General features: G+C 40.3%; 1 pseudogene; it reads right to left on the reverse strand.

Annotated features, from left to right (window-relative positions):
- Nucleotides 1-226: 226 nt before the first annotated feature.
- Nucleotides 227-11,899, reverse strand: part of LOC102846718 — a 107,947-nt pseudogene continuing 96,274 nt past the window's right edge.

The raw sequence follows: 11,899 nt of genomic DNA on the forward strand, positions 1-11,899 counted from the left end.
CTCCCACCAACAGTGAATCAGGGTTCCAGTTTCTCCACAACCTCGCCAGCATTTGTTGCTTGCTGTTCTGTTAAATTTTGCTATTTATTTAGACATAGCTATATTGAGTAGAAAGTAAGCACCTCCCTTAACCATTTGGCAGCTGCAGATTCCACAGCACATCACCTCTCCAAAGGCTTAGCAATGCAACCTGCCATTCCAGGTCCCTAGCACAGCCCCAAAGTCCTCAAAAGTCATCATCATCATCACAAATGTCAAGGCATACATCGACAACCTCCCTGTTGCAGTTTCCATCAGGAGTGAAGGAAGTGTGGAAGGTCCCATCTACACAGACGACAATGACTGAGTTGACATTCTTGGAAGTACTGTGACTGAAAGCACAGATGCAGGCAGATTCAGGTGGCACAGTGAAGCTTGCCAGGCTCCACTGAGCGTCCACATAGTGCCCAGCCATCTGCCCCACCCTGCCCACTTTAGCCGGTGCTGAGCGGCAATTGAGGCGGTTGTCCTTGAGAGCTAAGATATGGACAGTGCCTTTATCACGGGAGGCACAGAGGAAGGAGGAGTCATGGCTAACACTGATACAGTAAAGAGTGGCAGGGTCAGGGCTTTGGAGCAGTTCTACCAGTTTTTTCTTGGACTGTGTGTGTCAAAAAGGCAAATGAGGGTGCCCTTCTGGGAGGCTGAAGCCACTGCAGTGCCTGACTGGTTCAGTGACACACAGGCCACGTCACTCTGGTGTGCACTGATAGTAAATGGAGCAGATGAAGTACCGGGTTTTGTGTTTGCTAGGTCCACAAGCTGCAGACTCCCACACTTGTGTCCAGGGAATACTAGCAGTTGCTCCTCCAAACTATGACAGAGGTCGCAGAGATCCTTGGGGTCATCTCGGGTGTCAAAGTCAAACATCTCGTGGGGATTGTCAGGAAAAGAGTGCACATAGACACAGCTTTTCAGCACGATCACAGTCTTTTCATGGCACGTACCCACGGCTAGTACTGGCGTGGTGAAGGTGAACTCCAGTACCAGCTTGTCCTTTGAGTCTTAGCCTTCCTGAGCATAATCCCAGATCAGTACTGAGATCTCTGAGAACTTGGGGCTGCTACCACCACCTACCAGAGCCAGCAGGTTGGAGCGATGCAGCATCTCCACAAGGCCCATGCTGCCCACCTGCCCATGGTGTGAACAGGGACCAGGGTGTCAGTGGGGGTTGGAGCCAATATTCAGCCAGTTCTTTCTGCCCACCACCCCTCCTCTACTCTTTGCTACCATGAACAAAGCCGAAATAAATATGGGTGTGCATATATCTGCTTGGGTGGAGGTTATGGTTTCTTTAGGGTATATTCCCAGTAGTGGAATTGTTGCTGGGTCAAATTGAATTTCTATTTGCAATTTTTTTGAGAAAGTGCCATACTACCTTCTGTAGTGGTTGCACCATTTTACACTCTCACCAATAGTGATTAAGGATTCCAGTTTCTCCACAACCTGGGCAGCATTTGTTGTTTGCTGCTCTGTTGAATTTTGCTATTGTTACTGGAGTGATGATATCTCATGGTTGTTTTCCAAACTTCTTCTGTGAAAGGTCTTTCCATATCTTTTGCCTATTTTGTAATTGTGTGATCAGTCTTTCCTTGTGGAGGACCTTCCTGTAAGATTCTATAAACTTGTGATATGAGACCCTTTGTCTGAACTGGTGTTGCCAAATTAAATTGTCTCTCATTTGCAAATGATCCACTTGTCTATATGTTCTTCAGAAATTGTGACTGGTCTAAGCCTGTTCCCCTTTCGCTTAAGAAATCTCAAGCATTCTCTGTGTGTTACGGTCAGGAAGATTCAGGGACAGAATAACAGGAATATATTGTTCTCTGGAAACCACAGCTGGTCCATGCCTTTTCCCTTTGGCTTAAGAAATCCCAATATATTTATTCATTTTTTATCTCCTTTCCCTCCCCTCTCACGTAATAATCTAAGAATGACTCCGTGTGTAAACAATTCCCTAAGTTTTTTTATTAGTATTGTAATACTATGATTCAGTGAGCTCTAGTGGCCTAGTGACAAGAAATTTCACTGCAAGTCCAGAGGCATGTGGTTCTAGGCCACCAGCTGCTCTGTGGGACAATGAGAACTCTCCACCCGTGTGATGAACTGCCTCTGAAAACCCACTGGAGGGTCAGCTGTGGGTCGGTTCTGATTCTATGGTTCACGACAGTACTACAGTTCTCCTTTTGTGACTGACTTCCGGAAAAATGGCAACACTGAAGCACATTGCTGTTGAGTCAGAACCAGCTTTTAGTCGACCCTGTAGCGGTACATTTCCAAAGCTATAAATCACAGGGCAAGAGGAGATTTCCTATTTTTGTCCAGTGACATTGCTGGCAGATTAAAACTGCCGGAGAACTCTGACTTTTGACAGTGCAACTCCCTATGGACTAGGCCACCAGAGCCCTCTCTTAGTGACTTATGTCACTCAGGACAGTTATTTTTTAGCACCATCGAGTCAGAGCGGTCCCCGTAGCTGACCCTCCAGTGAGTTTGCAGTGGCAATAATCACATGGGAGGAGCCTGCCCATCTTTGTCCCATGGAGCAGCTGATGGATTCAAACCATGTCCCTTTGTGCGGGCAGTGCAATTCCTCACCGTTGAGCCACCCGATCTCCCTCCATTATGACCCTATGAATGAGAGTCTGAACCTTGCCCTATCCTGCACCATCCTCGGAATATCTGTCACGCTCGTGCCCATTGTGCTAGTCACCATCGATCCGTTTTGGCGATGGTCTTCTGCTCTTTCTCGGACCTTCCACCTTTCTTGGCATAATGTCCTTTTCCAAGGCCAAGACCTTCCTGACAACATGCCCAAAGTATGTGAGACCAAATTAGACCTTAAGCAGTAGGAGATAAGGAAATCTATAACAAGCTAGAATGTGTAGAACATAATATGTCGTAGAGTGTACATATTTAAACTTTCACCTGGATATCAGAGCATGCACCAACTGTTCCTATAGCTCCAGGGGAATGAAATCAAGAAAGTGCTAGTTTAGCATCTGTTAGTTCCATTTGTGTTGTGTTAGCCCACTGATATTTTTATTTCAAGAAAGACATAAATTCAGTAAAAAAAAAAAATGAAGTCGTTTTCTAAAAGGAAAGAAGTGACTAAAGAATAATCCAGAAAGGAGGTTGGCTTAGTGCATTGTCCTTAAAGGGCACACGCACTGGGCACCTGTGCCCTTTCTGTAATTGTCAGTGGAGTGATGTAATAACTCAGCCATAGTTCTGAGGCTTTTCTTGACAACAATTCACCACAAAGGATGGCCAACAATAAGCTTTCATCACATCTCTCTTCCATTAGGCCATTGGTTTATGAAATTATTTTAAATTCATGACCTTTATATCCCAAGTGCTAGAGCCAGAAGGTCACTAAAGGTTAGAAAATATGTAAAAGTGGTATCACGTTACATTTCGGCTATTGTATGGATTTGGAGGAAAGAAATCTTCTCTTTCTACTAAGAACCCTCCATTCTGAGGCCAAGATAACAAGGATTTTTAATCACATTAGTATATTGTACTTATGTCATTTTTGTTCTAAACCACAGCTTCAAAATGTGAGAAACAGTAGAAGAAACTGGGTCCCTAAAGTGTGAAGAACAAACAAGCCCTGACCCACTTTCTGTAAAGATTCTCTCCGTTGTGCTTGTTTCCCGAACTCTGATTTCCAAGCTCCATTTTGTGACGATGCTGAGGGAGCTCAGAGACTGTGATGTGAGGAAGAATGGCCTGGAAAACAGGTCAGGTCTTGTCGTAGCCAAGAGTTGAGAGAATAAGGCTCTGGCTCAGTCCACATCACTTTCCAAGATAATGTCTTCAAACTCATTGGCAATTGCTCCAAGCACTCAGTGTCTTTTGGTTTCTGACAAAGAAATGGAGGCACTATTCAGCCAAGATATCATTGTATTAAAAGAGATGACTGAGGGAGTAAATAGGTGGGCTCTCAAGGAGCGCTAGAGCCATGGTGGTGTAGAGGTTAAGTACTCAGCTGCCGGCTGCTGTTCAGAAGAAAGTTGTGTACCATCGAGTCAGAACCGGCCCATAGCCAACGCCCCAGTAGGTTTTCAGAGGCAGTAGATGGCACAAGAGGCGACAGCCCATCTTTCTCCCACAAAGCAGCTGGTCAGTTCAAACCATCTGCCTTCCAGCTGACAGCACAACTCCTTACCATTAAGCTACCAGAGCTCCCTTAGAAACCCTAAAAAGCACTTGTGCTCTGTCCTACAGGGTCATGGAGTGCAAAGTGACTTGATGACCATGGGCTTGGATAAAAAAAAAAGCCGAGCTCTGAGCTCTTTCCCTTTTCTCTGGGAACATTTCCAAGTCTCCGCCGTTTTCGCACTCAGACTTCAAGGGCTCTGTAAGGTGTGTTGGGTGGGGATTTTCAGGAAAGTTTTAGGTGACATATTCCCAATTTCTGCCTAAAATAGAAGACACACAATGTCTGTACACTTCAGCAGTGGGATTTAACATTTCACACAATGTAAAAGCCACTGAGCCTGCGAATCCATGAGGTAGATTAGCCCAAGTGCTGACTGAGGAAATCTCCCCAAAGCTCTTCAGTCCGTCCTCCTTTCTATCTCTGTGCCTATGTCAAGACTAAAGGCAGGGATTTGTAAGGCCTGAAGTCTGTAAGTGATTGCAAATGCTAAACAGTTCTCCTACGTCAACTCTCATGTGAGTGTTCAATTCATACCACCACCACCACCACCACTCCCATCCCCGCCAAAATTTGCCAAGTTTGGCTTTTCCTTCTTATACGTTTTCAACTGTAAAAAGAAGGTAACAACTATATGTCAGGGATGAGTGGATATAGTAAATGCTTAACTCGTCAGCAGTTGTACTATCAGAAGAATCGTAGAGTTATAGGATTTGAGTTTTAAAAAACATGAGCATTAAAGAGATGTATTTTTAAAAATATTGGTGCAAAAATACAACCAGCAACATCCTTGAGAGATACTGGAATGTTATTAGTAATGAATAATTGCCTATTTATAGCCCTGTGGCTTTTTAATAGTTTAAAATTCCTGTAGTTTTAAATCATCTACTGATTAGTCCTGTTGAGGCCTACATACTACTATCATCTTCCTTAAAATGTGAGAGCTACCATTCGAACATGAATTTTTTTTTCCTTTTCTAGAGAAATGATGAAATAGATGAAACTCACACAAGTGCCAAGAACTTTCATTCATAGGGTCACTATGAGTCGCCTACAACTTGACAGCACTTAACAACAACAACAACAGAGAAATGTGGTCGAGTTGGAAGATTTTTTTCAGTTAGCATGATTTTAAGACATCTACTATTCTATTTTGCACAGTTTACACTATCTGTGGTGCCCAATAGTAAGAACATACACTGTCAACCCAAAGGTAGTGCCTTTCTTGTGTGTCAAGTTTATATGCTCCTTCTTGGGAGAAAGATCCTCCCATGTGATTTACAGCCTTCAAAAACCCATTGGAGGGTCAGCTATGAGTTGGCTCTGACTTGATGGCAATGACGTTCAGTTCTTTTTTTTTAACTTGTCTTGAGAATTTAGTAACTGTATTCATTATAAGTAGATTTATTATCATCACACACTCTGCTAGGACCTTGAGAAAAGAATATGAAATAGACATGGCCTTGGACATCATGATGCAGCTGCAGCTCTCATTCCACAGACAGTGACTCAAAACAAGAAAAGGAAACAAAAAGTTCACACACAGGCAAAGCCTTTAGTTTCAAAAAGAGCCAGGCCTTGTTTCTCGAATTCCGGCAATCCCACTCTGGATATCAGAAAAGATGATGGAAGATTCTGTTGGGTTCTCAACACCAAAAGTAAAATCTAATAAAATTATTGGTTGACATTTGAGTGATACAAGAGAAGAAAGCTCAAACCTGACAAGTGAGATTCCATTTGGTTCTATTAAAACAATTGGTTCCAAAGACAGCACATTCAGATCAAAATTGAGAGGATTAGAATCTGACTGAAAATAGCAATGTGTTTAATCTAATTTTACTTTGTCTTCATTTTTCTGCTAAATATGGGAGATTAGAAGGCTTTCTAATGCTTACATTTCTAAGATAATGTGATTGAATGAAGGCCTATTACCAGTCTTCCTTTTAAACACAAACTTTTTAAAAAAGAATAGTGAATAAAATCTAGATTTAAAGCAGGGAACTAAACAGTACTACTATATGATGAACCTGTCATCTTTTTTCCTTTTTAAAAAACGGTGTGTCATGACAAGCAAAATATCTCAAAATTTCAAGAGCTACTCCTTCTTCAACATACTGACTCTGATGGTTAAGTGGTAAAGAATTGTACTGCCAACCCAAAAGGGCATGGTTCAAATCCACCAGCTGCTCCAAGGGAGAAAAATGAACAATCTCCTCCCATGTGATTTACTGTCTCTGAAAATTCATTGGTGAATAAGCTAAAAGTTAGTTCCAACCTGACTATGCATAATGGCTCCTCCTCCTACATACTAAGTATTATCAGAGAGAAGTGAACAGAAATTGTGATGGTATCTGCAAGAAAGCGGAATGCATATCCTTAAAGAATTGATGCAGAATGTTCTTCAGAATAGTCAATAAAGTACAAAATTACATTGTCTTAGGGAAAGATGAATGTAGGAGGAGGAAGTATCAATTTCATTGAGCACTTTAATATTGTTGTGTGTGTTGTCGTGTCACAACCAACTCATAGTTGACCCTCTAGCAGGCTTTCCAGAGACAATAAATTGTACAGAAGGAGCTTGTCCGTCTTTTCTCCCATGGAACAGCTGGTGGATTCAAACCGCATACCTTTAGGTGGGCAGCGTATCGCTTTACCACTAAGCCACCAGAGCTCTTTGTTTATAATAATGGACTCATACAAAAGTATGCCTTTCTGTGACTGATTTTCCTCATGTGACAGAATGGCTTTGGAATTACTTTTTAAAATTCTATAGTATTCCATCATATTTGTACCATAGATTGTTTATCTGTTTGTTCATTTATGGACTATTCTTGGCTCCTCCCAGGGTCTCTGGAACTGCTCCTTGCCGGGAGCATGGTGGTGTAAGTGCAGGAATCGTGGCAAGCTTTTGGAGTCGATTGTTTTTCCGGCATGTGTTTGGCGTGCATGTTTCCTGTGTCCCTTTGCTATGATGCTGAAGCCTGTGACAGTGATGGCCAATCATGGTAATGGGCACCCATGGTGGACAGTGTTGGCTGGAGCTTCCCGACTAAATCAAGCCTGGAAGCAGGAGCGGCATCCACTTCCAAAATGGCTTGTCTCCGGAAACTCTAGGTACGAACAGTGCTCAGGCCGTTCATTCATAGGGTCGCTATGAGTCATCTACAACTCGACGGCACCAAACAACAACAACAACATGTTGTTTCTAGCTCTTAAAATAGGATATCTTAGAATTACAAAAAGAAGCAAAATAAGAACATCTGAGAAAGTAGGTCCACTTTATAAATAAACCACATTCCTCTTGAAACTCTATGAACTTGGAGAAACGATAGTTATAGAAAGTCTTCGGGTCTTTTGCTCGTCGAATCGCTATGAGTCATGCACAGCTCGACAACAATCAACATCATTATTGCCAAAAGCCATGGCCACATAATTTTCTTTTCTGGTTTTTTTTTTCCTGTAGTTGAGCATTTTAAGTTAAATCTATGATCTAGTTTGTTATTATTTGTGAAAGCTATAAGATTATGGGCTTCCTTATCCCCCTCATTTTTGGTATACTGATATCTGTTCTAGTCGTTTGCTTAAAAAAACCCCAATTATTTATGTATTCAGTCAGTTTTTGTTCATTGACATTTGCCAACACTAAAAAGGTATTCTTTGGAATCATTGCATGATTATCCTGAAGTTCATCCTCAAGGAGTTTGAACCCAGAGAAACTAGTTCGGGTTATGACTATGATTCATACTTTACCAGGAAATGCCCAACAAAAGAGAATTAAGTCAGTGAATGCAAATTGACATCATGTAATTACTTTACTTAAACAACTTCTTCTTTTCATGTTTCCCAATGTCTGGTTCTCCTAATATAGAAATATTGGGGAATAAAATTCATTGAAGAGAATCATATATCAAATAGTTTTCTTTCTTTATCTTTAACTTCAAAATGAAAAAAATATACCACCCTATTTCTGTCTTCTTCTACATTATTTTCTGTGGATGTTTTCAATTTAGTATAAAACTTGGAACTAGAATTTCTTAGAACCTTTGAAATAATGACACAAATGGAATTAGCTTTGCTGTTGCTACATCTGTTTGGATGTTTGCCTTTTCATGCTATCTATTCTTTATCGAGGGCTCTTCCATTAATAGAATTTACAAACAGAATTAAGTAGTAGCTAATTAGAATTTCAGTAAGAATGCTCTTATGTATAATTTGTTACTGGAGCAATAAACTCATTTCAGTATCAATGAATAGATCTAATCACAACAAATATTTCTTACCATAAACATGTTTAAGATGTGTTCTTTTTGTACATAAAGTTTTACTGAAACACAACCACCTTATGTGTTTACTAAATCCAGAAGACATGAGTGGGAGGAGAGTTTGCAGGACAGAATCTGTGCCTTTGCTTGACTAGTTTGAGAGAAAACACATGAAAAATCACTTTATCTTCTGTTTAATGATAAGGATGGCACACGATAGAGAAAGGTTCGGACCCCTTGTTTGTAGTGTCTCTAAAAGTCATAGTCAACTCGGCAGCACCTAACAACAACCTGGTGGATAAAGAAATGTGCTGCCAACCCAAAACCACATGGTTCAAATCCACTACCTGCTTCTTTTTTTATTATTATTTGTTTTAATGAATGCTTACAGAGACTTTTGATTTCTATTCATTCATTGTTGCATTTTTCTCCCTGTCCACCCCTCCCCCCAGTTCTCTCTTCTCTTTGAAAAGTAAAAGAAAAATTCTTTCATTGTTATACAATCCCCCCTGAGTCCACAGTCCACTTTACTATGCATTTCTTTTTCTGTAATCTTGTCATGAACATAATACCTAATCCTATATTCCTTTTAAATAATTCTTTCCCTCATCTGTTTCATTGTCGGGGACGTCATTTATCCCCTCTACTCTTAGGTTCCCCGCAGGCCCAATGTCAGTCCCGTTTTACAACAGTGGCACTATGCAGTATTTGTCCTTTTGTGACTGAGATATTTCACTCAGCATAATGTCCTCCAGGGTCACCCATTTTGAATAATATTGCACAAGTTCCTTGTTTTTCAATGCAGCGTAGTATCCCATTGTGCGAATATACCACAGTTTCTCTACCCATTTGTTTACTGATGGCACTTAAGTTGTTCCAACTCTTTGTTATTGTGAACAAAGCAGCAATAAACATGGATGTGTGTATATCTGCTTGGGTGGCAGTTATGGTTTCTTTGGGGTTTATTCCCAATAGTGAAATTGCTGGGTCAGGTGGTATTTCTATTTGCAACTTTTGAGAAAGCGTCATATTGCCTTCCACAGTGGTTGCACCATTTTGCACTCACATCAGCAGTGGCTAAGGGTTCCAGTTTCTCCACAAACTCACCAGCATTTTTTGTTTGCACCTAGGAGATTTTATAAAGTCCAAAGTCCTATAATGAAGCAATATCTTAAACATTTTCAAACTAATTCACAAAGGAAAATTAGCCAGAATGCCAGAATAGTACTGGATCTTTTTTTTTTTAAGTTAAAAACTAACAACAGAGTTGTTGTATGCCATAGATTTGAAACTGACACATAGCTGGCCTTTGAGCAGGTTTTCAGAGGCAGTAAATCACAAAGGGCAAGATTGCCCATCCTTCCCCCACAGAGTGGCACAGCTCCTTACCAGTCGGCCACTATAAGAACAACAAGCACATAACAACAATTACAGAGAAAAAGACACTACATAGTCTGCTATTCAACCTATATGGACTACCAGAAGAACAAAGGAATTCCTATTGGAGAAAATGCAACAAGAATGCTTCTTATAAAAAGGATGGTGAAACTTTGTCTCGCATACTTTGGGAATGCTGTAAGGAAGCTCAGAAAAGTAATGTAAGTGAAGGAAAGGATGACCTGCAATGAGAAGAATTGGCACAGTGACCTTCACCTATCCCAAGAAGTGTTCATTTTTAGCAATACATTTTCTACTCTCCTCCCTTCTCCTCTCTGGTAAGCATATTAGGTTAATTCTCTCTGTATGTAAATATTTCTCTGGCCTTTTGGGATGGTCTTATATAAAACTGTAAAAATGTCCTTACTTATGTAAACTGTGAAAGGTTGAAGGAATTCCAAATATTTATGCTTTTATGATGATTGACTTCTTTCAGTATAATATCCTCTAGACTCGTCTATGTCATGTAGTGTTTAATGGATTTTCCTTGTTTTTTAGTGTTGCATAGTACTCCATTGAGTGAACGCACCAAAGGTTTCTTTACCCATTTGTTCGTTTCGAATAAGGAATTCAGAAGAATCATAATCAAGTGTCTTAACAGGATTGAGGAAAGCAGTTTGGTTTTCCTCTCAAGTGTTTTGGATAGTGTTTTGTTCTTGGAAACAATGGTTTTAGTAGTTGGAAAATTATATAAAATAATATTCTGCTACCTCATGAAGATTAATCTCTACTAACAAAAAATTTTAATGAACCACAGTTTAATTAGTATATATAAACCAACTCATAATTTCTCTCTCTAAAGGCATATGTTTCCAAAATGGGTCTAATCTGTGGAAGTTAGTTATTATTTATGTTTGCACGAATTTGCTTTAGAAAGCTAATATGCTTTTGCCACTGTTCTTATATTTAGATAATATGGTTAAAATGTAATTTGATACCCACACAGGATTTGATGACAAAACATTTTCTGACAGAAGAGAGTAGTCATCCAGTTTAGCATCATCAGGGTCAGACGTTTGGAAAACTCTGACAATACGTTAAAAACTGTGACAGTTGAAGGAAATCCAAGTGAATTTATATTAATGAAACAAAGAACAAACACAAAAGTCAAGTGTTAGCTTTGTGTTCCAGCAGCAGACTTTCTTTTTAGCATAAAAACTCAATAACCCATTTTACTGTTCTTGCAGCTAAACAGTTCCTTGTATTTTAGACTTGTGCCACATTCCCTGCGCTACTCAGTAGACTACAGATGCTAAGCTTTAAACTAGGTCCATATGTAAATTATTAGTCCCAATGATAATAAACTTGATGTTTCAGACATTCATTTTAATGCCTTTCCAAATGCTAACTGCAACTTAAATACATATGTATTTAAAATGGTCTTTAGCTGCTTTTGAGTTTGCAGAAAATAATTCCCAGCAGTAATTTCTTTATTCTTACAACATTCAGATTTTCAGTCATCCCTAGTTTTATGATGCTCTTACAAAGTCATCCTGGATCCTTGATAGGGTATCACTGTGTACAGAGGGGGCTCTGGTGACACAGTCTACAGAGAGCTGTGCTGCTGGATCAAAGGCTTCACCTTTCAGGCACTTCGAAGTCACCAGCTGCTCCTCAGGAGAAAGACTGACAATCTCTTCCCACGTTAGTTACATCCCCTGAAAACCCTCTGGAGGGTTAGCTATGAATTACTTCCTACTTAACAGCAATTATTTGCCTTCGACTTGGCTATATGAGGGGGAAATCAAACCCGATGCTATCTAGTCTAAACCAACTCAAAACTGACCCTCCAGTATGTTTGTCCGTCTTTCTTCCAAGAAGCAGCTGGTGGATTCCAATTGCTTCCCTTTGGGCTGGCAGCTCAATCTTCTGTTTGGCACCATAGCTCTCTTCTCTCTCTCTTTCTCCCTTCTCTCTCCCTCTCTCTCCTCTCCATTCCCCCACCCCTAGGAGGTTTTTTTTTAAAAAAAAAAATTCTTATTCTCTCCACTCCCCCACC

Source organism: Elephantulus edwardii, unplaced genomic scaffold (genome assembly GCF_000299155.1).
Source record: "Elephantulus edwardii isolate Elephantulus edwardi_28Jun2011 unplaced genomic scaffold, EleEdw1.0 scaffold00016, whole genome shotgun sequence".
Lineage (NCBI taxonomy): Eukaryota > Metazoa > Chordata > Mammalia > Macroscelidea > Macroscelididae > Elephantulus > Elephantulus edwardii.